The sequence below is a fragment of the Delphinapterus leucas genome, chromosome 3, assembly GCF_059928025.1.
Source record: "Delphinapterus leucas isolate spDelLeu-1000000601 "Yukka" chromosome 3, BTC_Dleu_Yukka2, whole genome shotgun sequence".
NCBI lineage: Eukaryota > Metazoa > Chordata > Mammalia > Artiodactyla > Monodontidae > Delphinapterus > Delphinapterus leucas.
Window position 1 is genome coordinate 150,743,900 of NC_143131.1, and position 25,547 is coordinate 150,769,446.

Below are 25,547 nucleotides of genomic sequence, written 5' to 3' on the forward strand. Positions count from 1 at the left end.
ACGGTGGTTGAACTTCTCATGAAGAATTTTTTTCACTACTGAAGAAAAATATGTTTGATTTTACCATAACTGAAAAGTTCTCCAGTTTCTACTTCTGAGGTTTGCCCTCAAGACTACTGTTTACCTAATGGAAGTGACTCCTATGCATGGAGGAAAAAGTGCACCATTTGAAGGAAAAGCTAAAGGAGTGATATTCAGGTAGCTCCTCATTCCACCAATGAAAACGTACACATAGATTTTCCACTTTACACCTCATTTTCCACCTTATTTTCATGATTTTGAAATGAATATGTAGGGTCTGATGAGTTTGTCAATAGTCTATAATTATTAGTGTTATTAAAATAGAATACAAATGATAAGCCATATGTAAAAATGCTGTGTGAATAAACTGCTATACCCCAAATAATACAAATGAGTGAATGGCAGTAAATGCTAAGAGGGATTAACAACATAAAGGATATTAAAAAAATGATGACCGTATTTCATATTTATGTGTCTTTTTCTCTCTCACTCTTTTTTTTTTTTGCGGTACGCGGGCCTCTCACTGTTGTGGCCTCTCCCGTTGCGGAGCACAGGCTCCGGACGCGCAAGCTCAGCGGCCACGGCTCACGGGCCCAGCCGCTCCGCGGCATGTGGGATCTTCCCGGACTGGGGCACGAACCCGCGTCCCCTGCATCGGCAGGCAGAACACTCAACCACTGCGCCACCAGGGAAGCCCTTCTCTCTCACTCTTACTCAACTCCTAAATAACTAAGAGAATATGCTCACAAATGGTAAGCATGTTTTGGATGTTCGATGTGTGTTTGTGGGAAAGAACAAAAAAAATACTGCCTCAATTAGGTCAAATATACAAGAGATGAATGAGATTAGAGATGGGATTGGGATTTGTGTTAGTTACTCAATAGCTAACCAATCACAGACATGAGAGTGTAGTGCAATATGCAAATATACTTTTAAACAACTTCTCTTAAGTTATCTACTGTCTGTAAAGACAATCACACTCAACTGCTCTGCACTTAAACCCCAGAGCTTCTGAGTTAGAATCTCTTAGAAATAGGTACACGTTTCATTGCTTTGGCAACATTTACATGGCTCTGCATCAGGCAATACAACTGCTAAGATCACACTCTGGGAATTCAGGAAAGGCTAGTGTCCAGTTCTGGTTGTTCTACCACCCAACTGTGATCTAGGGTAAATTCCTGATTAAAAAAAAAAAAAGAAAGAAAAACTCTGAAGATGCTGAAACAGTATTTCCTACTTCACAGGGTCGTCATGGGGATAAAAGGTCATTAGGATAAAGTGCCTCTCACCCAGGAAACACTGATAAATGCTACTGCTGCTACCATCATCATCATCGTGACCGATCAAGAACATATGGCCACATGGAAATTCAACATTCCCTGGGCCATTCACAACTTTCCTTTAAAGGACTCATATTCTATGTGGGGTCTTAACACCTTCAAATAACAGAAAATACAAGTCTTTACACCTTTTTTTCTGTAGCTAATTTTGGCATCTTTCACCTCTGTCCACTTAAGTGTTGGTTTAGCATATTCTTGTCACACAAAGAAGCTACTTCCCAAAGAGAGGAACAATATGTCAAGTGACAAAGACACTGAGTGAAGTCTTTCACATCCTAGATTGTCCACGGTACAGCTCAGCTGGTCTCTGGGTTGGAAGGCCTGGGTCTACTTTGCTCGTCTGTTACAGGGGAAGGGACACGGTCCTTAGCATGTGGTCTGTGAAACAGAGGCAGCTGCGGGTAGAATTATAACACAAGCAGAACTGGCTTCAATTCTTCCTTCTTAGGTCTTTTTCTTCTTGTTCAGCTGTTCAAGGAACTTGCCTGCCCTCTGTCCCCGCCAGGACGATGTTACATCTGCCTGGATAAGTAGGTCACCATTGTATATCAGGAAAGGTCTTATTTGTAATCATCAGGAACCAGATACGGCTAATTTGAGCAGAAAAGGAAACTTCTGGAAGTTTATGGTTAGGTCTCAGTAACTAGAAGCAGACTAAACAACCGAAAGCCAAGCCTATGCTATTGCAATTATAGGATCAGGCCAAAGTGATGTTATAAGTCCTAGCTGGCCTTGCTACCAAGCAGGAACAGGAAACAGGAGGTTGACCCAGCACTGCTGGCCTTGCTTCTTTACATCATTTATTTGTAATTCAAAATCCAAGAGAAGGGTGCAGTTGGCCAACCCGAGGTCGCCCGACTGTTTTCCATCTGTAAGGGAGACTGAGCATGTGAGTAAACAGTGTATCTGACATGTTCAGCTTGTATAACGAGAGGAAGGCTCTGTTTCTCACCAAGACCCACAAAGTGGAAAATTCCCCAAAGAGAAAGGAATTTCACATCAGATGCTTGGAAAGTTAAAAACAACAACAACAAACAAATGCAGATGTGGAATTAAAGACATGGAGTCATTAAGAACCTATATGTGGAGTGATTCAGACCTGAGTTCACATCTGGAGCAAGCTACTCAATCTTGCTGAGCTTCAATTTTCTTTAAAGGAAACAATGTGGAAGATGATATCCACATGTAACTTGTGGTGCACATGAAGGAGGATAGTACAGTATATGATGCCTGGCACATCCTATGCATTTTCTAAAACTACTAGTAGTACTATTATTATTGTTACTTATTATACAATTTATTGTAGAAATTAACAGGGAGAGTATTAATAAATGTTAATACAGTGCTAAGTGTCACATTTATGATCTCAACTAATTATCTGTTTATTCAACAAACATTCCACATATCAGAAAATAACCTGTGTGTATATATATATATATATATATTTTTTTTTTTTTTTTTTTACAGAAGAAAAGAAACCCTGAGGCTTAGAAAGTGTAAACAATGTACCAAAAGTCACCCATTTAAGAGGTAATGGAATATTATTCAGCCTTAAAAAAATGAAGGAGATCCTTTCATTTGTGACAATATAGATGAAACAGGAGTGCATTATGCTGATGAAATAAGCCAGACAGGATAAATACGAATGATATCATTTATATATGGAATCTAAAAAGAAAAAAAGCCACACTCATAGAAACAGAGTAGAAAACTGGTTGCCAGGGGCTGGGGTGTGGGTGGGGAAAAGAGGGGAAGACTGGTAAAAGGGTACAAACTTTCAGCTGCAGTATTGTATAACTAACATTTTCGGAGAGAATAGAACTTAAGTGTTCTCACAAAAAAAAGAAAAAAAGCAAAAAGGTGTCATGAGCTGTTAGATGTATTAATTAACGTGATGGGAAGGATCCTTTTACAACGCATATGTATAGCAAATCATCATGATATACTCTTTGACTACCTTACAATTCTGTCAATTATACCTCAATAAAACAGAAAAAAAAAGAGGTAATAAATATGAGACTCCAATCCAGGATTATCCAGCTCAAAAAACTACACTCTTAACCATTACAATATAGTATCCATCCATATGTTGTAACTGTAAAATGCTTAACACAAAGGAAACGTTAAATAAATGGTATCTATTCTAACTCTAATGCTTACTAGGTATTAGTTATGTGGTATGCTTTACTTCTAACTACAAGGGTATAAGGTGCAAATTCTTGCTACAGAACATAAAAGCCCCTGTGGTACCCTGTAGGATAAACACAGTACCTGTAAATCTCTCATCTCTCAACCCAGAGTCTCCTCAAGTTGGAGGTCTTTACCCCCTTTATAATGTGGGAATAATGCCTTTCCCACATTTGCACTGGGCATGAAAATCCATACTTCCAGGTGTATACTGAACATCTGCTTAGCTCCTCGTCACCTTGGAATCACCAGACCAAAGATCATTTATTCCATTAAGATAAATGATGTAGGGATAGAAGTACAGAATATACAGAGAGTGTTGGAGGAATCCAAACAACAAGTCCTCCACTCTCAAAACAAATTTTACAGTTCCAAAAGTAAAGAGCAATGTTTGGAAATAAAACTAAAAATGAAACTAACATCTACAATTAGCCAAGTATTTATTATGGGCCAGGCTACTTACTAGGCACTTGATAAACATTACAGCTCATCTTCCTGCAGCCCTTCAAAGCATATAATATTGTTTCTATTTCATAGAGAAGAAAATTGTATCTCTAAGCAGGTTAGTGATTAGCCCAAGACCACAGGGCTAGGCTGTAAGAAAAGAAGGCCAAGTTTCAGTGGTCAAAATGGTGATGGATGTTAGAACTAGAAGATTATGGCTAATCAAATAAAAATATTCAAAACGGTCCTAATGTATTATTAGGATTTCTTTAGAATAACTTGGGTGCCTTAGTGAATACAGTAGTGGTAGGCACTACAGTCTCTTTAATTTGCTAATCATACAAATCTACTTTAATATTCTTGGTGACAAGGAGCTAACTATTGATAAGACAGCTTCTTCAGTTTTGGGGCTACTCCAGGGTGAAATGCCGAACGTCTTACTGCCTGCAACGTCACCTAGTTCTACCAGGGGGAATAAAGCAGAACAAGTAGCCACTGTTCTTGACAAATGGATACAGTTTCAGTTTTTCAAACTATGAGTGTCAGATTCATTCATTGTATCAGATAGATCTGTCAAATGGCTTTGCCCATTTACTAATGGATGGCACACTGCAGACACACGTTGGGTCAAAGGACTCAATGTCACCTCATTGATACTGTCATCAATATAATTTGTATTGGCATTTTGTCTCACCCTGACTTTAAGGACTATGTGAGGAGATCCAAGTCTCCAGACCATGGACTGATCACCTCTGCTTGACACAGTATTCTCTGCTCATTTCCAGAGGGGACCAAGGATGAGCTCTTGTACTTCTGAGTCTATTCACCCTACCTGGCAACACATACTAGCTGGGCTGATTGGATCAAGCAGGAGCCCCACAGTTTAAATTTCCAGCTGCGTTGGAGGAAACAGAGGCTATGCCCCAATCCCATAACCCCTCACTTCTTACCGCTAGCCTATCCTAGGCTGTTCTTGCTGATAGGAGTACTTCATGCTAAAAATTAATTTTGCTTACCTGATGGCAGTCACACAACCTCAAATGCCATTTTTATAAATAAGGCAACCACCAATGGAGTGTGATTTAGGGTTTTTTCTTCTGTAGACCCTGCCTACCCTATAAAATCTCCCATTACTGCATCATGGAGACTATAATCCCTTTCCGAGGGAATAGATTCTTTCCAACCATAAGATGAAATAAGAACTTACATTTCCATACTGCCCAAAAGGAAATACATTGATTACAAAATGCAGGAGAGTGACTGATTTTCCACATTTGTTGTGTTCATTAAAGGGTTTTTGAATAGACTTGACAGTATTAAAGAAGTTCAACACACACAAAATAAAAATTAATAAATGAAGAGAAAAAAATTGCATTTACAACAAACAAAATAAACACATTGATATATAAAAGGTTGTTATACATCGATGAAAAATGGATGTCATAAAGTCACAAACTAAAAAGTATTAACAGCCAATTAAGATAGGAAAATATGTTCAACCTTGCTATTATTAATCAAAGAAATACAAATAAAATAATTCAGGTGTCATATTTTACTGACTAGAATGACAAAGTTTTAAAAAACGTGATAATACTGGTATTGATATTGATAATACTGGTACTGATGAGTGTGTGTAAGAAACCACACTGGATGTTAAATTCCTGGTAGAAATAAAAAGCACGGTAACCTTTCTGGAAGACAATACGTCAGTATGTACCAGAACTGACAACCAGCCATTCAAGTTCTAGAAGTCCATTCTAAGGAAATAAACAAATGCTCAAAGACATATGAACAAGGATGCTTGTCTCATTGTTTAGCAAAGCAAAACAGGAATAATCTAAATGCTGAACAGTAGGGACTGGTTAAATAAATAATAGAATGCTGTTCAACCATTAAAAATGATGCTGCAGATTTTTATTAGGTGATGAGTAATCATACTTATATTACTAAATAAAAATGTCATAGAACTGTTTTGTAGTTGGATATAATAATTAAAGGTATTTTATACTTGCATTGTATTTATATGCACCCCGTCACAAAAAAGTTTCAAAAGATACCCTCAAAAATGTTACAGAGATGATTTATCAGAAATGGGATTTTGAGTTATTTTTCCTTTTTTCTTTAAATCCTTTCAATTTTGGAGTTTCTGCAATGAGCCTGTATTATTTTTACAATTAAAAATATTTAAATTTACAATAAAAGGATCTAAATTCCTCCAGTTTTCCATTTATTTTCCACCCTGGCTCAGGGCATTTGTGTAAAAAAAAAAAAAAATCAGCTTATTTTCTCTTTTGTATCAATCTAAATTTACTTTTCATAAGTTAACTATTTTAGTCTGGCAAAAGTTTCACACAGGAAAATTGTTAAGGTCTGAGTATTCTATTACCTTTAAAAGCACTGGAAACTTTGAAATTATTTCTTTCAGAATTTTCATATAATACTGAAAGGTGGGGGGGAGGTAGCAAAATGAAGGGAAATAGATAGTAGTAGTCAACTTCAATTAAGAAAAAGCAACAAGAGGCAGTTTGTACTCTTTTGATACGGCAGAAGCCCCCTGTGTCAACTCATGCTAAAAAATGTATATATACACACACGTATATATGTTTGTGTGTATTATATGTATATGTGACACACACACATAATTAATCCACAGTCTTAGGCTAATCACTCATTGTGGCAGAAACAACGAGCTGTTGACTACACTTTAATTAGCTCCTCCAGCCTGTAGAGGCATCACTAGGACCAAGATAGGAACAACATTCTCCATCTCCGCTTGCATCTGGGTATGGTTCTATCCCAAAGAATGTGACCAGAGGTGACCTGAAGAGTTTATGTCTGAAGGATAACGAGTTGATAATTGTAGCTTGCAGCTTCCTCTCTCCTTTCCTTTTTAGGACAAACGTAGAGCCACTTGATGAAGGTGGTGGGTCCCTGAATAACTGAGCAGAAAACTGACCCTCAGACCACCAAAGTCCATACTACACTCCTGAGTGAGTGAGAAATGAACTGTCCATGTGTTGCTCCACTGAGGTTTAAGGTTTATTATTTAGTGTTTAACTAACGCATTTTTTCTTTAAACCTCAGTTGCCTTCTCTGTAAAATAAAGTCTTTGAAAAGGATCCACTGTAAGTTTTTTCCATTGCTTATGTTTTTATCTTAGTTTTTAATTCTCAGAAACACTGCGCACATTTTACCTTTTAAGTTAGTAAGTCTACTTTTTTTCCCACAAAGACAGGTTCTTCAAGTTATGGAGAAGTCATAGCAGACTGTTGCTTCAGTTTAAGATACGCATTCACATATGAGATGAGAAGGGTGAGGACCCAGAGAAACGCCTTTGACAGAGGGGAGTGAGAGCATACTGAAGAACGTTTAGTAATAAAGAATTCAGATGGGAGAAACGGATGGGTTACATCTAACAGATTTGCTCAAAGGAATTCTGGAAAGGCAAATATGTGAAAATGTATAGCAAAGACGTGAAATGCCTTTTGGTCCCTAAATGGATTTCATTTCAAAGACGTGCATATTGCAAATACATGTACCATAACACTTCTCTGTCCACTTCTAGAATTTTCTAAAGCCTGACAGAACATCTGCAGAGAGAGGATGTCATTCCAAGATAATCGACAGCAAGTTACTAAATTAAGATAAAAATGTCCTTAACCTTGAACAGTTTTTAAAGAGATTTTAGAAGAAAGGAGCCCTCCAGGGGGTTGTATAACTATATAATTGTACCCTTTCTAAAAGGCTATTTACAGATACATAATGTTTCCCCTCCATTCTTTAAAGTAAAATATAGGATAAAAAAAAATAGTTTGGGGATAATATTTGTTTGGGACAGCAGGCACTGCTAATCAGTACCACTCTCTCCTTATTCCTTACTATCAGAGCCCTGGTTTAGGAGACCCCATTATCCTTAAGGCTAAGGTGGCCAGTTTAGAATCCGAGCTGATGAGATCTAAGTGCAAGTCTGCTGACCATCTGTGGTAAAAAATTTGCTCTCTGAGTTAGACACTGCCTTTTTTTTCTTACTTAATTTCTTTTTTTTTTCCTTTTCTTTCTTCCTGCCCAAACTGTTGGAACACTATTGGAGATTCTGGGGTCACTTTGAAGCTATGTGGACGTGCTAGAGATGTGGAAGCTGGAAGAGCGAAGCAACCCAGTCCCCTGGTGATGCCCTTCAGCAGCTGGACTAACGCTAGAGGGACTATCTCCAAACTTCCTGCTACCCGTGGAAAGTAAGGTAAATCACTCATTCACTTTCTGTTACCTACTAACTGATCCAGAACTCTAACCTCAGGGTTCTAGAACCCTTCTCAGTATCCCATAGTCATACTCATGTTCCGGACTCCTGATCATCAGACTTGCTTATAGCAGATGTATGGGGAGGGCGGGCTCTTCTGGAAGCCCTCATACTTCCTCCCCGACCCCCACCACACACAAATAATGATCTTTATGTCCACTCATCCTTCTATCTACACTCAGAGGCCAGGGCCCCCAGGAAGGCTTCACTGACAACCCTTTACTCCTCTCTACATGCAGAAAGGGTAGAGGTGTGGGCTCTGGAATCACACTTCCTAGACTTGAATTCTTAATCTGTTACTTACCAGTTTAGGACGTGGGCAAAGTAGTTACCTTCTCTGGACACCCCTGTAAAAGAGGAACACTAAGTAGCACCTATGTACCTTACTGAAAGGATTAAATGAGCAAATGCAGGTAAAGTTCTTATAATTTTTTCTTGGGTCAATCAATTCTAGCTGCTATTGCTACCTTTGACTAATTTAGGGCAGTCCCTTTGCCCTCCTTTGGTTCTCTGGGCCCGTCTCATTCACAAAACACACAACCGCATACTGCATTCACAACACACACAACTGCATACTGCAGAGTTTTGAAAGGTGGTTCTCAAAATGTGGTCCCTGGGCCAGCAATATCAGCCACACCTGGGAACTGGTTAGAACTCTGGCACTGGAGCCCTGCAATCTGTGTTTTAACAATATTCTCAGGCAAATCTGATGCACACTAAAGGTTGACGACAACTGAGAACATCTGTCTCAGACTCTCCTGGAGGCATTCACCAAAAATACAGATACAGGACTTACACCTGACCAGCTGGAGAAGGGGTCTAGTAATTGCTCTGGTTATCATGCTTGTCATGATTTTTCAGCACATAAATGTTTGAGAATCACTGCCATTTTGAATGTGTGTTTCACTTGTCTGTTTTTCCAGTGGACTTTACTTCCTTGCAAGGAAGGTTTGTGAAGATCTGTTGTTGTTGTTTGCATTATTAGTTTTAGTATGCTAATTCTAGAATCTCTGGCGCATAGTGCAATCTCAGGCAGGAAGTAGTGGCTCATTAAAACAGGTATCCCAAAAGTCTTAGTAGAACTTCAAGATTAATTCCTTCGGGAAGAGGTAAAATTGTCATTAGATGCAGATGATATGATACTATATATAGAAAACCCTAAAGACTCTACATGAAAACTACTACAACTGATAAACGAATTCAGCAAGGTAGCAGAATACAAGATTAACATACAGAAATTGGTTGCATTTCTTTATACCAACAATGAAATATCGGAAAGGGAATGTAAAAAAACAATGCCTTTTAAAATCACAACCCCAAAAATAAAATACTTAGGAATAAACCTCACCAAGAAGGCAAAAGACTTATACGCTGAGAACTGTAAGACATTAACAAAGAAAAGTGAAGATGATTCAAACAAATGGAAAGACATCTCATGTTCTTGGGTTGGAGGAATTAATATTGTTAAAATGCCCATACTACCCAAAGCAATCTACAGATTTAATGCGATCCCTATCAAATTACCCATGACATTTTTCACACAATTACAACAAATAATCCTAAAATTCATACAGAACCATAAAAGACCCAGAATTGCCAAAGCAATCCTGAAGAAAAAGAACAAGGTTGGAGGCATAGCCACCCCAGACTCAGACAGTACTCCAAAGTCACAGTAATCAAAACAGCGTGGTATTGGCACAAAAACAGACATATGGATCAATGGAACAGAATACAGAGCCCAGAAATAAACCCACACACCTCAGTTAATCTTTGACAATTAATCTTTGACAAAGGAGGCAAGAATATATAATGGGAAAGATACAGTCTCTTCCGCAAGTGGTGTTGGTAAAGTTGGACAGCCTTATATAAACCAGTGAAGTTAGAACACATCCTTTCACCATACACGAAAATAAACTCAAAATGTCTTAAAGACTTAAACATAAGACCTGACACCATAAAACTTCTAGAAGAGAACACAGGCAAAATATTCTCTGACATAAATCATACCAATATTTTCTTAGGTCAGTCTCCCAAGACAATAGAAATCAAAATGAAAATAAACAAAGGGGACCGAATCAAACTTACAAGCTTTTGCACAGCAAAGGAAACCATAAACAAAATGAAAAGACAACCTACAGAATGGGAGAAAATATTTGCAAATGATGCGGCCAGCAAGGGCTTAATTTCCAAAATATACAAACAGCTCATACAACTTGATGACAATAAAAGCAAACAACCCAATCAAAAAAATAGGCAGAAGACTTAAAGAGACATTTCTCCAAAGAAGAAATACAGATGGCCAATAGGCACATGAAAAGATGCTCAACACTGCCAATTATTAAAGAAATGCAAATCAAAACTACCATGAGGTACCACCTCACACCAGTCAGAATGGCCATCATTAAAAAGTCTACAAATAACATATGCTGGAGAGGGTGTGGAGAAAAGGGAACCCTCCTACAACACTGTTGGTGGGAATGTAAGTTGGTGCAGCCACTGTGGAAAACAGTATGGAGGTTCCTCAGAAAACTAAAAATAGACCCACCATATGATCCAGCAATCCCACTCCTGGGCATATATCCAGACCAAACTATAATTCAAAAAGACACATTCACCCTGATCTTCACAGCAGCAATATTCACAATAGCCAAGACATGGAAACAACCTAAATGTCCATCAACATATGAATGGATAAAGACGATGTGGTACATATATACAATGAAATACTACTCAGCCATAAAAAAAGAATGAAATAATGCCATTTGCAGCAGCAACATGGATGCAACTAGAGATTATCATACTAAGCAAAGTAAGTCAGAAAGAGAAAGACAAATACCATGATACCACTTATATGTGGAATCTAAAATATGACACAAATGAACCTATCTATGAAACAGGAACAGAATCAGAGACATAGAGAATAGACTGGTGGCTGTCAAGGGGGAAGCAGGTGGGAGAGGGATGAACTGGGAGTTTGGGATTAGCAGATGCAAACTGGTATATATAGATTGGCTAAACAACAAGGTCCTACTATATAGCACAGGGAACTATATTCAATATCCTGTGATAAACCATAATGGAAAAGAATATGAAAAAGAATGTATATACATATGTATAACAGAGTCACTTTGCTGTACAGCAGTAATTAACACAATGCTGTAAACCAAGTATACTTCAATAAAAAATAAGTTAATTAAATTTTTAAAAAGATTAATTCCTTCAGAAGAACAAGTACTACACATTCACAAAAAAAGCACCCTTTGAAAGTTTAAATTTTTGAATTTCTTTGCCACTTCCTTAGTTTTGATCATCTTGGACAATATATTTTTAATACTGACTTTTAAAAAGAATTGTGTTTCAGTGTTTGCTATCCTTAGAGAGACAGAAACAGATAAGTACAACTAAATACTTATTTTTCAAAAGTCTCAAAAGTATAAGGGAAATGAAAGTAATTTATCTTCAAATGATTTTGGGGTACGTTTCTAATTTCATACTTCTGATGGGATTCAAGATTAAAACTGTATTAAGACATTTGAGACATGCCGCATTGGTATTAAATGAATGTAATTTTGTGTAAAGTGGTAGAAATATTTTCTTCAGCAAACATACCTGCAGATATAAAATCACAACCATAAATCTACAAAAAAGCAAGCTACTGAATGAAATCTGATTGGTTATTTCCCTGCAGTATGGATCTGCTAATAATTTAATTTACTACTTGCTAACACAAGCCAAAATTTAAATATACATATATATATGTGTGTGTGTGTATATATATATCTCTTCAATTTTAAATCATTCATATATATGAACAAGTATACATACACATATATAATAATTGTTCATATATATATATATATATATATATATATATAAACAATTTAAATTAAAGAAAGTACATCTGGTGGCCTATTTTTTCCCCCCGATTTCTAAAGAACACCATATTCTATTCTAGGCAGTGGAATGTCAATCCACCTTAAGGGTTGTTCAATGAGCATATCTGAGAAACCACTGGTTTAGCCAATGATGTACTTATTCAGGGAGGTCCTAGTGCCACTGTCAAGAGCTTATCCACAGGACAGATAAGAAGGTACTTGTTTGGTTTGTGAAAAGAAGGAGTAGTGAGGAATGGCAGGTAGCTGCAGGCTGATGACACGTGATGTCCATATATATGTAGAACCAACACGCCCATAATTGCACCCATTTTCCATACCCAAATCCAAAGCCTTTATATCATTAATCCCAGGCAAAAATGGTAAGATTCATGTGTGTTACTATCCCACGGCTTCAAGATGCCTATAAACTCATATGAGTATGTCTTAGTTTTATCAGTGGAGGACAAACCAGGCTTCTATCACCAAGCCCCATTCCATAACAGGCAAACCAGTCCAACACTTCTCTGAGTGCTGCAGGAGAGTCTATGGAAGGGGCGCTCACTCCACTGTGATGCCTAAAATGCCTTTGCTCAGAGCAAACATTCAAACCATGCTGAGTGAATGAATGAGTGAACTGGTGTCATAAAACAGGCTTATTTCAGGGAAATTCCATTCAACAGGCTGGCATTCCTTCCTACCCATCTTAACTGTTAAGCTTGCCATCAGACAAAAAATTAATTATAAAACGTTAGAGCTGAGGAAATTTTAGAAACTATCTACTCTCCAGAGGTATACAACTTTAATTTAGTGGTAAAAATCACTAGGAGTGATTTAGGAGTCTATCAGACCTGAGTCCAAATTCCACATCTACCATATTTTTGTGAGCAAATAACCACTTCTGAGGCTCTGTTCCATGTATGCATTATGGGATATCATAATAATACATACATTAATTGTATGACTATCAGGGGATGAAATGACACAATCCATTTGCCATGGTCGGCTAAGTAATTGGCACCAAGTAAGCACTCAAGACATTAGCCAATATTAATAGCGGAGAGATGATAACAAAACTCTGGGACTGATGCCCACCCTAGTGGCCCCAGTGGTCATAATGACTTTCTTCCATTCAGCCTGCTCTCTTCTCACTAAGACTAAGGAAGAGAAGATGAACAAATTAGGAATAACAATTTGAAAATGGTTTTATACTCCCTGAATGAATGGAATTATAATAAAATGATTCATGAGTTCTGCAGAAATATGATGAGACTTTAGATCTTTATGTTAGTTCTCTGCAAAACCAATTTATGGCCCTAAGATGTACCTTCCCACCCAGCCCCATCCTTACCAGGATCAAATATCATTGTAAATGGAAAAGTCAACAACACATAATCAACAAGCTAAGTTACAAGCCAGTGAAGTCTCGGAGCTTTGATAGAGAAAATTCAGATTTATCATTATATGTAAAAATAAGATGATATGAAGAACTCAATCTAAAAAATATTACCTGGAGATCTATAATTCTACAATAGTGCTATAAAAAGTAAAGAGCTAGAAATCTATTTAGATGGTTTTCCTTATAAGAAAGCACTTTCTGTATAACTTTTAATGTACTATTGATGAGAACAATTCAACAAAATTCAAATAAATACCTGCAGATGTCCTACAAGAAGAAAAGAACAGAGTTAGATGTGACGGGATAACTGGACTTCAGGATGAGTAAGACCCTATACTTGACCTCAATAAATTACCATGAAATACAGTGGATGAGTCATGTACAGAATGTCAGAATTCCAAAAGGCCAAGCTGAGTACCAAAAGGAACATGTGGGGACTCTTAAGAAGGAAATAAAATATTGGTTAGTTGATTACGAAAAGGCAGAAGGGAGTAGGTTCCCTTTGGCTGCTCTTTGAAGAGATCACTTCCTTTCCCCTCTAGTCCTGAGGCTAGGGTGGCATGGGCAATAGAGGAATGTGGGGACTGAGAATCATTTCTACTCTCACCAGAGTGGCTGGAAGCAGATTTTCTTACCAGGATGTAGTAGTATGCTAATATTTAAGGGTTCTTGAGGTCAGAGAGAAGGGTTTGAACACTCCGGCTCCATCTCTTGCTGTGGGTCAACTTTCTTACCTTTCCAACACCTCAGCGTCTTTATCTGAAAATTGGGGATGATGATAATGTCTCCCACCTGAGTGTGAGAACTACATGATATAGTGCATACGCAGGGCTAAATTTGGTGCCTGGCAAACAGAAAGTGCTCAGTACGGCAGGCGAGTGTAGTGACAATAAAGGCAAAGATGACGGGGGTAGTGCCGGTGTTGCTTCTGCCCCCAGAACAGGCTCTGACTGGGAGAGAGTTAAAGCACCTTTGGGTTCATGGGGGTTTATATATAAGCAACGGTTGATCAATGGGAGCTGGTTGTCCAAATGATTATGTGCAATCTAAGAAAAAAATGGGCCTCGGATCTGCTCAGCTACTTAATATTAGCAGCGGTAGTAGTCAAAGAAGCTAAATTTTATTACGTGTTTATATGCCAAACAACGTGCTGAACGTTTTAAAAGGATTTACTCACTTATTACAAGGAGGCTATACGCTAGGTCCTGATAATGTTATTCGTCTCTTTCAGATGTTGACTGAGCCTCAGACGGGTTACAAAAGCACCCAAGATCCCGTTGTCAGTACATGACGGAAATGAGTTCAAATCCAGCCTGTCTGACTTGTTCTTAATCACTAAGGTATGAAATTAAGCATGTTGCCCTTTGCCTGATTCTCCTTCTGAGGCCTGAATATTTCACTTAGCTCTCTGTGTGCAGAAGAGAGAAAATTCTCTCTCCTTCACCCAACTTGGCATCAATATCCAGCTCCCCTTCTCAAAATGGGTTGCTTCAACGAGCAGCAATGAATGCCGGGTCGTGGACCAGTCACCTTGATGACTAAGAGTCAGACACTAGGGAAAGAAAATGCTCTGTGACAAACCTACCCCTGTACAGAAACAAGACAGAAATGGGGGGACAGGGCAGAAGATAATGGAATAAGGCATAGGAAAAATAGCACCTGGCATCGTGATAGTAATAATAATAATAGTAGTAGTAGTGGTAATAGTAATAATAATAGACTTTACTATGCTCTAGGCATTGTATTAAGTGCTTGGTGTAAGTGACTTCATTTTAACATTGAAAACAAGTCTATGAGGATGAAATATTATTAACATCATTTTATAGGCAGGAGTATTGAGGTTCAGGTAATCAGGTAAATTGCCCAAGCTCATATGGTTAGCAAGTGGAAAGCAGAGATTTGAACCAGCACCTACACTCCTAACCATTATGCTATAACCATTATGCTGAAGACATAAGAATTCCAATGGTCTTTCCCCATAACCCACTCCTGCACTCCAGACCTCAACAGTCCAAGATCAAGAGAGAGCAAGCTTGGAGTTGCCACTCTTCAGTGAGTGTCAATCATTTCAAAACACTGTGTTTGCTAACATGATGTAGTTCCTGTGATAATCTTCTCAACCAGGTATCAAGAAACAGGAAGCAAAGATTCAAGTAACAGTATGCTCGTACTTACGAGGAAGGTGGGACAGCATAGTTGACACTGGGCTTAACTGTTCTGGAAAACGTGGTCCCAGTAGGCATACACGCTGGTACATTTTCCCCACCTACCAAATACAAAAGAAGTATTTCATTTCCATGTTGCTCTTCCAAGTTCCACCTCATTCGTGCCTGTCATTCATCCTCTGGCCTCTTCCTGTCTCCATTTCTGTACAGAAAGGTGCTGAGTCTCTGCTCTCGGATACGAAAGGGTGTGTTAAGGAGAGGGAGCCATGGTACCTCAGTCTTTTGTTTTTCTTCTTAATTCTATTATGCCAACTCCACTGAACTTAATTAGAGTGAATACAGAATTACACAATTACCCTCTGTTCTATTCTTCGGATGTTATATTTTGATAAAATTTACGACATGCTGCTCTCCCCTTGAACACCAGATGAACACTAGAAATGGATGTGTGTTGACATAAAATCTGTTATAATTACAACTAAAGTATAGCTTACATAATGATAGTGTTAACATAAAATTATAGATGTGTAGAGACAACGTGGTCATGCATTTTTTAGTATAAGTACATGCTTAGACCAATATCTGTTAGCGGAATGAAGATGGAAGAGAATTTTGGTTAAGCCACAAAGGCTGTTTAAGGACTTGCAGATAGCTAAGGGGAACTCAAAGACCAGTAAGATAGTACTTCCCCTGCCATGTTTTCAATTGCAAAGTGAAGGGAAGATGTGAAAGTAAGTACCCCTATGGAAATGACAAGACAAGTACCTTTTTTTCCTTGAATACCGGGGTAAATGCTTAAATTCTAATGTATATCAGTGATGCAAATTTTCAACTGAGTTTGATAAATCATAAAATAATAATTATACATATATGTATATAAAACTGCATGGAACTAGACAGTTCAGAATTACTTCTAATTAAAGAGGTACCCTATGACAACTAACTTAAACCTTACAAAATATGGTTCCAAGTACCCTATCAGAGTGAAAAGTAGGAGACTGAAAGGTTTATTGTAAATGTTTGTAGTCATGGTGTCTTACCTAAAACTACTCTGTCACAAATACTATTAAAATAATTGTGACATTTTATTCACTTTTACTGCAAACAACAAAACAAACTATAGGTATTTTTTCATTTCAGGTAATTATTTTAGCTAACAGTTACTAAATGTTTTGAGAAAGCAGAGTGCTAACTGCATGACTTCATTTTATCTTTAAAATAGCGCTTCCATGTCATTATTCTTAATATCTCCATTGTATTAAAGTGTATCTCTAGTTCAGACCTTTCTTCAGAACTGCAGACTTGTGTGTCCAACTGTGTACTCAGCATCTCTGCTTGGACGTCACGAAAACATCTCAAATCTTACACCTCCAAAACTGGTCTTTAATCCACCAAACACGCTCTACCCCAAACTTTTTCCATCTTAGGTGACAGTAACCACACCTTTCCAGTTCCCCAGGCCCTAAATCTCGAATTCACCCTTGACCCCCTCTTCCTTTCCATTCTTGCATTCAATCTACCACAAAGTGCTGTCACAACCTTCCCAATGTGCCACTTCTGAGAACTACCAGCCGCTAGCAGCCTGGTGCAGGCCACCAACATAGACCTCGAGGATCCTGTCGTCGCCTCCCGAGATTCTCCCTGACTCCACTCTCTCCCCACATCCTCAAGACCACAGATAGAGTTATGCTTTTCAAACAAGAGACAGTTCATGCCACACCTCGGCTAAAATCCTGCCCCTGGCTGCCTACATTTAGAGTAAAAGACACAATGCATGTGATGGCCTCCCAGGACTTACCCAATCCATCCCATCACATATCCGACCTCCAGCCCTCCTGCTGTCTCTTCCTCCCCACTGACTAAGTCAGCCAGGGTGGCCTCCTTGATATTCCTCCAAGCTGCCCGGCATATTTCTGCCTTAGAGTTTTGGGACTGGTTATTCTTGCTCCCAGGGAGTGGTCTCCCCATCATACATTCTGACAACGCCCTCACTTCAAGTCTTTGCTCAAATGTCAACTTATAAAATCCACCCTGACTACCCTATCTAAAATCAGAACCTACCTGTACACTCCTCCAGCACTCCCAACCCAAGCCTCTTCAGTGAGCTTCACATCCTTTTCCTTATCCCGTAGTGCCCATCAACCTGTGACAAAGCATAGAATTTATTTATAACATCCGTTTCCACACGAGAGTGTAAGGAGGGAGAAAGCATGCAAGAAGGAGCACGCAGGCAAAGGCTCTTGTCTAATCTATTCATTGATACGTCCAAGCATAGAGAACAGGAAGATGCTTGATAAATAGTCCTGAAAAAGATACAGATGAGGAAACCAGTAGTAAAGCTCAGAAAGTTTAAGAAACTTCCTCAAGGTTCCAGAGCTAGAAGAGGGTCACAGTAGAATTCACACTTGGGGATGTCTAACTTCAAATCTCTTAGCCTCTCTGCTATCTTTTTTTTCTTCTTTGCGGTACGCGGGCCTCTCACTGTTGCAGCTTCTCCCGTTGCGGAGCACAGGCTCCGGACGCGCAGGCTCAGCAGCCATGGCTCACAGGCCCAGCTGCTCCGCAGCATGTGGGATCTTCCCGGATCGGGTCACGAACTCTCAACCACTGCGCCACCAGGGAAGCCCCTCTCTGCTATCTTAAGTCCATGAAATTCAGGATTTGTTTTAATCAGTGCCATGGAAATTCTCACTCCACTGAATAGGATCACTAAAGTGTTCTCTGTCTAGATTTATATATATATTTTCCATTTAAACAAAGGAAACAGAAGAGGGGAATTCATCATGGGTTATTGCGGTAATTTTACAGCAATTTTAGCAATAATGACATTTAAGTAATAGTGATATTTAATGATAGCATAATAATAATAAAACAATAGCTCTTAAATGTATTGAAGATGAATCGCATGCTAAACTCGGTGCTAAAATATTTCCATGTATATTTTGTGCAAAATCCTTATGAATATTCTATCGGATGAGCTTTATGTGTAACTCCACCAGGCATACTTCTCTTATTCCGCTTTCAAAGATAAGGAAATTGATGAGAAGTGTGGTAACCGTTTGATCAAGATGAGACTGGTAATAAGTTGTGAGTATGAATTTAAATTCAGGTCTAACTCCAGAATTTGATTCTCAATCCATACATGAAAATTCTGATAACTCTTTTGATAAGCGTATGTTCTCTCCTGGAAAACATCCCCCATTATGTCTGCCTGTGCTCATACCTTCAGAACACAGTCAAGTTTGAAACATGATAAAAATGTTTAAATAGTGTGCTTTAATAAATGGAAATATCTTCATCTAAACAATAACACAAAAAGGCAGGCTGAGCCCTTTGAAGTGGCTTCGTTGCTATCTTCCATCCAGAACAAGAGAAGGAATCAACAGCTGCAGAGTAAAGAAAGCATGAAACCCAGAGATGGAGGATTCTGTAAATGACCAATTACAAGACTATTAAGCCACACTTTCATAGCAAGAGGCAAAATATTCCGTTAAACTGAAAATTCTTCGACCCCTCACTCCAAGGCCCACACAAACATTAATGTTGCATTTATTAGGATGTATTTCCTGTGCTCTATCAACTTGACTTTCAGCAACTGTATTAATACAGTCCTTTCGCTTTGCACATATATCTGAATGACGGATTCCATTACTGGAGTTTTGTAGAAAGAGTGGAGTGAATGAAGTAAAGTTTGGGAAGAGCCATCATAATCCATAATGATGGGCACTGAATCAGGACAAGAAGAAACCTCTCTTCTCATTTATTTGAATGAAAATTCTACTATATATTTATTGCCTCTGTACAGGGCCATCTGTTGAATAATGGAAAACAAGCATCTTTCATTTGGAGGTAGGATTTGTGTGCTCAAGTTTCGATGGGCCTGCAGAATTAATCTTGTTTTAGAAATGAAATAAAATGTAATTTCTTACTGTAAGTAGATGTGCTTAAGCAACTGGCAACTTTGATGTCTTTAAATCACTGCAGTTTCAGGGTAGGCAAATCTATAATTATTTCAAGCACTTCTTTATTGGTGCAACAATTGAGCAGTGTACATAGTGGTCAACAACCTGGGCATTGTCAGAGGACTCTAAGTTTGAATCTAGACTTTGCCACTCACCAGCTATGTGACTTTCAGCTATGAGAATCACTTTCTTCAGCGTTACAGTGTGGATTATTATATGCCCTTTGCAGAACTACTGTAAGAACTAAATGTATATGGGCACAGTGGCTCATAGTAAGGGCTCAAATTAGTACTGTGGTCACTACTAGTAGTATTGAAAAGAAATTACAACTTCTATTCTCATAAAGTGGGATATGTGTCCCTTTATCATTGTAATTTCATATCATTTTACTTTTGACCTTATAATTTAATAGCTTGATCCAGGAAACATTTAGCAGTAAATATAATTGAAAGAAGGTTACTTGTCAAACATGAAATACTGTAGTATCAAGTGTGCTGGCACAATACTCTGCTCAGATAATTAACCTGTAAAAATATGTTATTGTCTTCTTTTTAATTAAGCACATTGAACATATATATTTACTGTGCCAATTGGCGAAAGGTCCATTAATTAATCAGTCTAACTATATGTTGCATAAATGTCTTCTAAACATAATCGTATATGTATTTTATTTGTTGGGAAAATGTGTTTGAGATTGTTCTTTTCTGCCTATTTAAAGTAAAAGAGGGTGAGAAGTAGAGTTAGGCTTAATGTACTTTGTACTCCATTATGCCATGAAAATGCTTCTGTGCCCCGGAGACAACAACAAAAGATCTGCTTTAATGACAAGAATCAAGTATGTTCTAAAGCTTCCAGGTAGGAGGCGTATAGGTTGCAGTTTATATCAGAAGTCTTTGCTCTCTCTCTCAACTGCGTCTAGATGGGAAAGATGTGGTCACAAATGCTTCAAGGTGATAGAGTAAATGTTGGAAAAGAGGGGGGTAGGAGGCAGAGTTTTGAATATCTCAAACCTGAGCTAGAAGGATTTTATTTAAAGAAAATAGCGGATATGATTTTTCACTTAAGGAATGCCAGTCAGCAAACCTGACACTAATGTAGGAAATTAGCTCTTTTAGCTATGATGCTTTCAAATGCACATGGCTGAAAACAAATTCAAAATAGTCCAAGGAAATTTCAAAACAAAAACCAAACAACAACAACAACCTCAACAAACAAGTACTAGAAATTCAGGGATGCAGCCATATTCAGATACAGCTGGATCTGGAAATTCCAGAGTATCAGCAGGGTTCCAGCTCTCTCTCCATCGCTCAGCCCTGCTTACCTCTGCAAGACTTTATTTTACAGAAAGTCTCTTCTGGTGCTGGATGGTCACTGGGAGTCCCAGAGTCATATCTCCCCAGCTTAGAAATTCCAGAGAGAAAAGACAATTCTTCCATTTTGCTCTGAGAGAAAAGTCCTGGGGAGGAGTCTGATAGACTTAGCCGAGGTCAGATGCCTACCCATGAGCCAATCACCTGCTTTACTGGAGTTCAGTCCCTGGGCGACTCATCCCCGGGGCCCGTGAGGAGGCAGGATGGCATTATCTGGCAGTTCTCCAAGAAAAGCCTGCTGTTTTTGTAAGATGAAAGGGGAGAGGACATGGATAATGAAACCTGTATCTGCTTCTGTAAAATCCACAGAATCTTACTCCCTGCCCTGTGTCGATGACCATGCAGTAAGCTGACCCAGGAGGTCATTTTTCCCACAACAGTCTTTATATATATGACTAAGGAACACACTGGTAAAAGAATATGGGAGAAAGTCTGAGTATGACAAGTCAGCTAGACTGATATTAACTAAAAAAGCTGTGTGAAAATATCCTTAAAAAGTTGCCCCCAACTCACTCAAAGTCCAAAGTTGGAGCTGGAAATACAATGTCATGGAGTTTGGATAAGAACAGGTTTTCTCCAAGTTGAACTATGACACAGAGATTAGAGACTTCTAGAAACTACACTTTTTCAAAGAAAAAACATCACAGGAGAAAAATGAGGCCTAGAAAAATTAAATGACTTAAGATAACATAGCTAATTAATAGCAGGACTGAGACTAGAGTATATACTTTGTGTAATTGGCTATGGTTTAGTTAGTTAGTTTGTTTGTTTTGTTATCACTTCAAAACGAGACAAACTTAAAGAAAGGAAACACAACCAAAACTCAGTGGTTGGAAAAGAGATGGATGTGAACGCCCACTTGTTTCTTACGTATAAAGTTACCCCTCGCAGTGTTCTGGAGGAGAAAACGCTGGCTCTTCCCAACGTTGGTTACATACACAAAGATTCCAAAGACAAGACAAGTGCTTTGCAAACGAAGTAACTAGAACCAGCTCAGGCTTCCCCGCGCCGGGTCCTACGTTCCACGGTCAGAACCACCAACTGTATCCCCCCGGGTAACAAGGTGATTCAGAAAAGCTGGCGTCTTCAGAGAAGGGAGAAAACTTAGCCGGGAAGAGAGGAGAAAACTTGCTCAGCTTCTTGCTGGGGTCTGAAACGATCCCAACAGAGTCCTTAAACCCCTCAGGTTTCCCCAATCAAGCACCCTCGCCTCCAACCTGGGCCACCCCAGATCTGACTATCAGACGACAGAAGTATGCGGACGCACGAAGAGCTGACCACCCCACGAGAGGAACCTACGCGCGGCCGCACCCACTCACCCGCCGCTCCCCGGGAGACGGGAGACGAGTCCGGGGTCCAAGTCCTGGGCGTGGCACACTCGCCCCTCTCCGGGCCCAGCTCCAGCTCACCTCGGCGCAGCCCGCCTGGGCGCCGCCATCTTGACCACAAAGGGGGCCTCGCGCCGGAGGCCCCTGAGCGGGCGCCCTGAGCGGAGCCGGAGCTCCGGGGAGCCCCAGGTCGGCGCCCTACGTCCCCCGCGCGCTCGCGCAGCGTCCACGCGCGACGAGAATCCCTCACGCAGCCCCCGACCTAGGCTTCCGCGGACCCGGCGCCCCGCGCAGCCCGCACCGCGGCTCAGGCGGCGCCGAGGGCGGCCCGGGCGGAAGAGCGGGCGCGGGGCACGCGCTCGGTAACCTGGCAACGCGGAGCAACCCGGCGTCTCTGGCGAACCCCTGCCTTCCACCGTGAGGAAGCACGGACCCCCCCCGCACCCGCTGCCCAGCCCTCGCCGCCCCTCGGTCGCTCCGCCCGCCGCTGCCCGCTGGCTATGGTCTTTTAAATCCATGATACAACGTCTATATGTAACAAATCTGTTAAACCCTAAATGTTTATGATATTCAAGTAATCCAGTATCTGAATTATTCTTGAAGATAAAACATCCAAAGACTTCTTAATTGTATGGGTATACATACATAAAATACACGTGGAGGTAACTTCAAATATAGTATGTGCCTGTCTCTATTCCTTCCCTCTCCGCTCTTTTAAAAAATGCCCCTTTAAAAATTGCCCACTCACCATCTGTTAGGTAAATTTGCTGAAACACAGTAAATGTGGAGACAGAAATTGTTATAGAGACTATTCCAAATGGCACTGACACCTGTATTTATGAAAGAGTTACTATTTTTATTATTATCCTAATTTTAGACAAGAAATTATTGTAATAGCTAACACTTATCTGGAACTTACTATGCCCCAGGTACTGCTTGAATGGTTTACACATGTTAATTTATTTAATCCTCATAATAAACTAAGGATTTATCTCATCCCCAACACATAAAGGGCAGGTATTATTATTCATCACCCCTATTTTTCAAGATGAAGAAATTGAGGTACAGTGTTCTTAAGAGACTTGCCAAGGACATAAAGCTAGGAAGCACAGAGCTCAATTTGAAGTCAGGAACCATCTTCAAGATCTATGTTTCAACCCCTCTGCCACCTAGCTCTTGGGTGCAGAAACAGAGCTCATACCCATGTCTAATCTCAGCAACAACACTTTTAACTATTGTACTCTGTTGTCTGTCTATGTATTAGACAGTAATCCCTATCAGCAGTGTTTCCAGAACTATTCCTCTTGGATGAATCACGTTCTGGGTATGTCCAGTGAACAACTGAACATAAAATGTTTAAATTATTGGAAAGTTCTCTCTGGGGAATGTCTTACGAGACCATCTACCATACTTAATTCCACTAATCGAATTAAATGGAATTTTAGACCATCTATCATTTTTTAATATTCACATCTCATTTAATATTCAAACAATATTCCTTAGGGTAATTACTCATATTCTTTGCATATCTTGATTCTTTGTGATGTGGGCCCATTTCTCATGATCGTATCTGCTTTGAAATTATTTAACGTAAGTTGATACTAGTATCTTCCCCATGCAAGTTATTTATCTTACAATGATTAAAAAAATTTTTTATCATTGTGTTGTGAATTCACAGCATTTTAAAAATTATTTTATTTATTTTTGACTGTGTTGGGTCTTCGTTGCTGTGTGCAGGCTTTCTCTAGTTACGGCAAGCAGGGGCTACTCTCCATTGCAGTGTGCTGGCTTCTCACTGCGGTGGCTTCTTCCGTTGTGGAGCACGGGCTCTACGCGTGCAGGCTTCAGTAGTTGTGGCTCACGGGCTCTAGAGCACAGGCTCAGTAGTTGTGGCGCACGGGCTTAGTTGCTCCAGGGCATGTGGGATCTTCCTGGACCAGGGATGGAACCCGTGTCCCCTGCATTGGCAGGTGGATTCTTAACCACTGCACCACCAGGGAAGTCCCTATCCTATAATGATTTTGATTCTTCAGTTCCTCAACCCTCCACCCCATTAAAATAAAATCAGAAGTGGGATCAAGTCTCATTTCTGTGGGGAGAAGGTAGCAGGTAAGCTCTTGTAGACATTCATTCAGTCAATCAATCTCAGTTGAGGACTCCTGCTTCTAGCCATTATGGAGTAATTGGCCCCAGAATTTTCCTCTCAAAGCTAATCATTAGAAAATTAGAATAACTTAAACAACCCTTTTAAGACACTGGGCAGCTAAGAGCTCAGGACTGTGTTCCCCAAAGGAGGGGGAACAAATGAGGCAAGCCCTATGAATGTTCCTGCCTGGTGCCACTTTTCAGACCCAAGCTGAGCATGGTCAATGGGCTAATTTGAGAAAACAGAGATCAGAGTTCAGAGAGACTCAGGAAGCTGCAACTTGCAGGCAAGAGTACAAGATAGACAGGAGGTACACAGAGAAAGAGGGCTAGAAATATGTATGGTAGTCCCTTGAATTTTGGCTCAACACTAAACTGGGAAAACATAGGATGAGGATATGGGACCCTAGGAAAATAACAACTATTAGGGAACTGTAACAGAGCTCACGCAGCACTGGGAGACACTGAAGTGCTAACCCTCTGGAGGGGAGAAATCTTTCTGAAGACTCGGACAAATTAGTAGAGACCCAGAAAGACTTTAATAGCAGGGCTAAATACCCACTGGAAAAAGTCTTAAAAACCAACCTGGAAAGGCTCTAGCTGACCTGCAAGTAACCTAACATCTGCTAAAACAAGATTCAATGCTTTTTAAAGGAAGACAGTGAAATGAAGACACAACCACATTATTTTTACACTGTACAGAATCCAATAAAAATTATAAGGCATGTGAAAAGGCAGGAGGAAAAACTAGTCAATAAAAACAGATCTAGAAATGACAGATTTTAGAATCAGCACAAATACAAAAAAAAACAGTGTGACAGAATTCTAAAATAGCCCCCATAATTATATAGTGAATGGGATTTTGCAGGTGTAGTTGAGGTTATTAATCGGTTGGCTTTGAGAGAGATTCTCCAGGTGAGCCTAACCTAATCACGTAAGTCCTTAAAATAAGACTTTTCTTTGGCTGGTCACAAAAGAGTATGTCAGAGAGATCCTAAGTGTGAGAAGGATTCA

At 39.5% G+C, this 25,547-nt stretch overlaps 1 pseudogene; it reads right to left on the reverse strand.

The window, feature by feature from the left end:
* Positions 1-22,365, reverse strand: part of LOC149749743 (UDP-N-acetylglucosamine--peptide N-acetylglucosaminyltransferase 110 kDa subunit pseudogene) — a 42,646-nt pseudogene extending 20,281 nt beyond the window's left edge.
* Between the last annotated feature and the right edge of the window lie 3,182 nt (positions 22,366-25,547).